The sequence below is a fragment of the Triticum dicoccoides genome, chromosome 1B, assembly GCF_002162155.2.
Source record: "Triticum dicoccoides isolate Atlit2015 ecotype Zavitan chromosome 1B, WEW_v2.0, whole genome shotgun sequence".
Lineage (NCBI taxonomy): Eukaryota > Viridiplantae > Streptophyta > Magnoliopsida > Poales > Poaceae > Triticum > Triticum dicoccoides.
The window spans coordinates 672,917,559-672,924,410 of NC_041381.1; positions in this window are offsets into that span (position 1 = coordinate 672,917,559).

The following is a 6,852-nucleotide window of genomic DNA, read 5'->3' on the forward strand; positions in this document are numbered from 1 at the left end:
CGTCCATGGATCGGCACGTTGCTCCACTGAATCCTTTGCCGGTAGTAGTACAACGTAGGACGACAGCTGCGTCTTAGCGACTGTTCTTCCTTTGCACGTGTCCGTTCATTCCGCGGCTGGCTCTCTCGATGGTTCTGGTGCTATGTACTCCCTCCGTCCGAAACTACTTGTCGTGAAAATGAGAAGTAATGGATGTATGTAGAATTAAAATGCTTCTAGATAAATTCATTTCTCCGACAAGTACGTGCTAAAATTAGCTTTCTTTTTCCTAGCTGTGGAAGAATATATGCCTGCCCCGGCCGTGGCCAGCCGAAAACATCATTTCGCGCACTCGGTTTAGGCCAAGCTTTTATGCTCGGGTGCATGCAGCTGGAGATGGACAGAGCTACTCGTATCTAGCATCTCTGCTTAGATACATCAATCATAGACGTTGGTGGATGGTCATGGATCTTTTTCTCTTTTTGGACGGTACAAGTGTTGATCGCGCTTTACTGGCTTTAACAAACTCGTCAATGGGCGAATTTGTTCTCTTATCTGCCTTTTGCCTTTTGGGTTAGCTAGGTTAGAGCATCTCCAGCCGCAGCCGATTTTGTTGAGGGCGGACCCAGACCAAACCCGGCACATTGGGGGCGTCCGGGAGCGCCGGGGGAACTTTTTTGGTGCGAAAAAGAGTGGGTCCGCCGACTCAGCGACTCACCGCCTTCGTCGTCCTTATCGCCTCGGTTCCCGTAGGAATCAATGCCAAAACTGCCACCGCCCATCCGCGGCTATAAAAGCCGTCTTCCCTCGCCAGTGAACGCACAAGCTCTCGCCACCGACGCCCTTCTCTCTACCTCGCGCCGCCGACACCTCTCTCCCGTCTTCTCCCACGCCGACGTCAATGGCCGAGCGCTTCCCAGGCGACGGCGCAGCGGCGAACGTCTACGAGGCCACCTACCCGGCGCCCCCAGACATGCGGGTGTCGGGCACCTGGAGGCTCAGCGCCGGCGGCGTTCCGGTGCCGCCCGCACCGACCGGAGCGGCCCGCGAACCAAAATCGCGCGCGTCCAGTCTTCGCCGCCGGAGCCACAACGGAACCAACTGTGGTACGCCCCCGACAACAACGCGTTGTGGATGGCGTACTTCGAGCGGCACCATGAGGAGAAGATCGCCGCCGCAAACGGCGTCGAGCCGCGCGGCCGCCAGAACTCCGACAGAAGACACCGATGGTGGGGCGTCCCAGGCCACACACTCGAGGCCGTCCTCAAGCACATCGAGGCTGGCAACATGCAGCGCCTGGAGTACCCGGTGCCCCCTCCCTCTCTCGTCGCCGCGGTGAATGGAGACGGCGACATCGTTGTTATCGGGCTCTGGCTCTTTGTCCTCCGGCTCGCCGGCGCTTCACCCCGTCAAGCCGGAGCCGCTGGAGGCGCCACTGGGGCACCGCACCCACGGCGGTGCCCATGTCATCAACGCGGGCGGCCGCCCCTGTCCTTCTTCCTACCGCCTCGTCCGGCCGAAGACCGAGTCTGGTTTGCTCCCCGTGAAGAAGGAGCACCAGGCCATGGCCGCCGCCGACGAGACCGCTCTCAAGTGGGCGAAGGCGGACTACGTCCGCGAGCAGATGGAGCGCCAGCGCCGAGCCTTCGAGGAGATCGCCGCTCGGTGCCGTGGACGCGAGGAGGGCGGCGTGATCGTCCTCGACAACGAAGACGAGGATGCGCCCGGGCCGTCCAACCCCCCCGCGCACCAGCGACGCTGGTCAAGGGTGCAGCAGGGACGGCGGTGGCACCCAGCACGGCGACGGCGGCAACTACACCCGGTTCTACAGGCTCCTCAACATGTAGAAGGCGGGCGGGCGGCGGTGGCTAGGCGTAGTCGTTTTTAGTTTGTGCTTTCAAATTTTTTTGTACAAATATCAACGAAATCGCCTAATGTGGACGAAATTGCGTCGTGTTTGGCCGATTTTTATGTTTCAAAAAACGGCGTCTGGGGACGACCTGGATGCGGCGGCTGGGAACCCAGTCGCCCCCACACTGAAATTATCGCTGGCTCGCCTTTAGGCGGCACTATCTCAAGCCCTGGAGGCCGAATGGCCGGAGATGCTCTTAACTCCATATAAAGTCATGTCATCCAGATTGCGCAAAGAAACCTAGTATAGAGACAGAGAGGCAAGATACTACTTGAGGTGCAGGCCCTTGGATTAGGGCAGCACATATGGAAGCAAATTGGCGGCTTGTGCCCGCTAATCATGCAAATCAGGGGAGAGTGTAGTATATAACCGAATTGCTGCTTCCTGTCCGAGAACAAAAAATCCCTCGTGAATAAATAATGGCCGCGATTGCAGACGGGGCCAGTGCAAAAGTGCGGCATGTATATACTCTGCGCACTTTTCGATCAGCCTGACAGGCACGCATCTCAATGTGTAAGTAAAGGAAAAGATATGTAGTCCCAAAATTTTTACCATAGATTAGATTCATATATAAAATATATTTTGTGACTTCAATATTACAACATTCAAAACTTCTTTCAAATAAGAATTTATTGATACAATTGCTGCCACATATAACCCATATTTGTCTGGTCTAATTTAAAATGCATGGAAAATGCCCATTGGCTCTCGGTGTATGTGCACCTGATGTGGAAACTAACTAGTAATTACAAAAAAAGTTAAAAAAATCTGAAACTTTTTTGAAAACAAATTTGACCTTCTATTGTACTTGTTAAAAAGTTTCGCGAAGGAAAAACTCCCGTCGACTTCAGCTCAAAAAAGATCAAGGGCAAAAGTTATGAATAGTAATTTTATATATTGTTGATTTTTTTTCACTCGGAGTGCCGTGAAAGTTAATCCTTGGTGAAATTTTTTATATGAGTACAACAGAAGGTGAAGTTTGTTAAAATATATATTTTTTAATTATTTTTTAATTATCAAAAAAATTATATCAGGTGCCTATAGACTTGAAAGCAAAACGTGCCATTACTTAGTTTGTAGTCTTGAGAAGAAGTTTTCTAGTTAGTCCCGACGAGCGATCTTTCGATCTTCTTAATCACTAAGCTCCCTAGGGCTAAATCAGTTGAGAATCGATTAACGCCAACCAATTTCGCTAGATGCTCTTGATTTTGACCGGGTCATCGCTAGGATTGGAGAGCCGTCGTCGCTCCGGGTTTTGGTGGTCTGGTGGGAAGGGGTTGTGTGTCAGCCGACGGTCGATTGGGTTCCACAGGCCCGCCCTCCTTCCTTCAACCCTTCTCCCAGCCAGCAGCCACCACCGCCCCTCCTCTCGTCCAGGTCCTCTCCTCCCATTGCTGCTCTAGCCGCAACCTTTTTTTCAATTTCAGAAAAAGGTGAGAGGCCATTTATAGTAGCATTATTAAAGAAGTCCGAGACTTATAAAATCACCACCGGTAAAGTTGAAAATTATGGGCATGTCGAATAGAGATGGGTGACTTCTCTTACCCGCAAAACCCGAAGGCCCGATGTGAGCTTAGCTCAATTTCACACCTTTTCTGCATAGCCAGAGCCAATATAAGCACCGAGACCAATCACCGAAGGCGACAGAGGCGGATGGATTCAACTACAGGACATACCTTCTTCGAAAATGCATTGAGACCCCTAGAGACTGCTAGGATTTCAAGTCATTTGTTATTGGGATTTTTATGTTTGCAATGAGCTATAATAAGAAATAAATATTACATGCATTGAGATAATAAAAATAGCAACCCTAAAAAAAGAGATAATAAAAATAGCAGATTGCAATTTCTTTTGCAGCATAAACATCAACAATCATAAAATAAATACTAGCAGAAGATTGCACTCCCTTCGTCCCATAATGTACGACGTTTTTTGGCACTCTTACATTATGGGACGGAGGGAGTAGTTTTGAGGAGCAATCTTCTAATTAATGCAGATGAAGATTCAATGCTCAATTTTCGTGTTGAGGAGCCAATATTTTAGCATCATTTTAAATATATCTTCAAATAGTTGGTTGCCTGGTGTGACATGTGAATGAATATTATTTTGGCAAGTGAAACAAAAGATACGAGAGCTGTGACGCAGACATGTCACGCCCGAATGCCGATTCATACTTCCCTTTCCTCGCGTCGTCCATGTACTTACTCTGCGTGTCATTTCGCTCTCGCCTCGACTAGAGTCTGGCTGTACCAATAAGGACCAAGAAAAGAAGAAGAAACGTAAAGAAGAGGAAGAAGCATCGATCGTACTAGCTGTAGAGCACCTCACCTCGCTGGTGGCAGGCACGGCGTCCGTGGATCGGCACGTTCCCCAGTCAGTCAAGCCCCGCCATGAGTACAATTAACCTAGGGCGACAGCTGCGTCCAGCGACTGTTCTTGGTACGTGTCCGTTCCTTCTGCGGCTCTCTCGATTGTTCCAGTGCTACTGTGAGCATTGCTAGGATAGGGTTAATCACCACTCCAACGGTCCTAAGAATATCACGTATTTTAACCGGTTATTAAAAGTGCGGCGTTTCTGCTCCCGAGCTCATCTGGACCCTCTCTGCGAAAAAAAATCAAAATAAATATTAAAAAACATTAAAAACAATTAATCTTTTAAAAAGATTCTAATTTTTGTGTGTGGTAGATAAGTTTATGCGTGAAGTGCGCTCCAAATTTCACCTTATTTTGATATCTGAGCAACTCTCAGCAAAAAAGACAAATTTAGGGCCTGTAAAAAAATTTACTGTTCACATACCGTTCTAACCCGATTTATTTTTTTGCTGAGAGCTGCTCAGATGTTAGAGAACTGCTCTTCCTGCTCGTCGGATGCCATCAAATATGTGGAGAAAATGGTGGAAGTAGGAGATCGCCGCCCGGCGTCTAACCTCCTTTAAATATCCGATTGAAGGGAGGAGTTTGCCCGATGTTCTGGTCAATGCCGACCCGCTTGTGAACGGATCGACGTATGGCCGGAGTAGGTATCTCGGCACACGCGTGGGTCAAACCGAGACATTTGAATGCCGCTAGGAGGCGTGTTTATTCGGACGTGCAGCGGTGCGTCCTCGTCCGGCGCATCGCTTCAATAACGGAGCCAGTGAGAAGCCGCCTCCGCTCTGGGCCGACTTCAATATGGAGCGGCCGCTCTACAACGACATAAATGCGGGAAGCTAGCGCAGGGGGGAACGCGCACGGGCGAGAGAGGAGGGGGTATGGGTGGGCCAGGGTGGTCAGAAACGAGCATGGGTGCTGTCTGAACGCCCACAAAGCCCTCACATTTGTCTCCGATTTACGGAGAAAGTGCGTCCGGGCCCTATGGACTGCGTGGTCCAAATGGTTGCGAACGGTTTGAGGGTCAGCGTTGGAGACGCCCTAAGCCAAAATTTATGATAACGACGATGAAATAAGGTTTATTGTCTTTTGAAGAAAAACACAAAAAGCAACAGAAGTTAACATACTAATATCTCTCACTCACACATGCACTATGTGTGATATATACTACTCCCTCTGTGACTTAACGTAAGCTTTTCTTAAGTCTAGAAAACTTATATTAAGTCAAATAGCTTTTAGTTTTTTCTGCGGGTACATAGGCTGTAGTTGATTGGAAAAGTTCTATAGTAAGTATCGGAGCGATATGTTTGATTTTTTTTAAATTGTTAGTAAGATATAAGAGATCGGCTACAGATGTCCTAAGCTAGAAGTATGATTGTTTTTGGAGCCAGTTGTGCCAGTGGTGCTCCACATATGTTACTCGTTGGCGGTACATTGACATCGACACATTGTAAACTGTCCTCCGTTTATAAATACAAGTCTTTTTAAAGATTTCAATATAGACTAGCGTTAAATCAATTAAAGCGTATAAATTTAATATTCGTCTATATATATCTATATGTAGTTCATATAAATTTTTTTAAAAAAACTTATATTTAAGAACGGAGGGAGTAGGAGTATAAATTTCAATTAAAGCGTTAACGACTAGAAGCAAGTAAACTATCCACAGCTGGTTTTGGTGCCTGTCTGCCAAGTGCCAACTAGTGCATCTCTATATCTCCCTCGAACTGTAATATTTTGCCCTTTCTTTGCCAGGACCGCCAGCAAAGCAAAGCAGGACGCAGGGAGCCTACCTAGGTACGACGCACGACGCATTATTAATTCTGATTATGGTCGCCATGTTCTCTGGTCTTGCCAAGGTACGTGCTAAAATAGGCATGGGCACGATGCAGCCGTTGCTTCCTCCATTAGCAGAGTAAATTAGACAGTTCACAGTTGTTCCAATGCTAGGCTGACAGCAGGTGTAGCACCTACTGTAGTGTAGTACTGTACATATGATCAACAACGGGAGGAAATTGATGGGAGATTCCTGGGTTAGGTGACAACACCAGCTGAGACTGAGAAGGAAAGCGAAGCTCACACGCGGGAAATTAGCTTTCTTTGGTCCTAATTCTTGGGTATTCCATGAAATTCCCAGGAAGACCCCTGCGCCGCCACGGAAGAATATATGCCCCGGCCAGCCGAAAACATCATATCGCGCACTCGGTTTTGGCCAAGTTTTTATGCTCGGATGCATGCAGCTGGAGATACATCGATCATAGGTGTGGGTAGAGGGTCATGGATCGTTTTCTCTTTTTGGACGGTATAAATGCCGAAGCTTTAACAAACTCGTCAAAACCGAATTTGTTCTGTTGTCTGCTTTTTGGATTGGATATATATTTTTTCGAATGACCTGCCTTTCGGATTAGCTAGAGTTAGGTTAACTGCATTACTTCCGCTTCGGTAGACCCCCTGTAAACACAAGGAGGGCTGAGATTGCCAATACCCCTTCATAACAAAAGGTAGGATGGGCATAAGATTGCCCCGCCGGCCCGCCCGCCCGCAAAAAAAAAAAACAGACGGAGGTATACGTATATGAATACAGGCCGGCC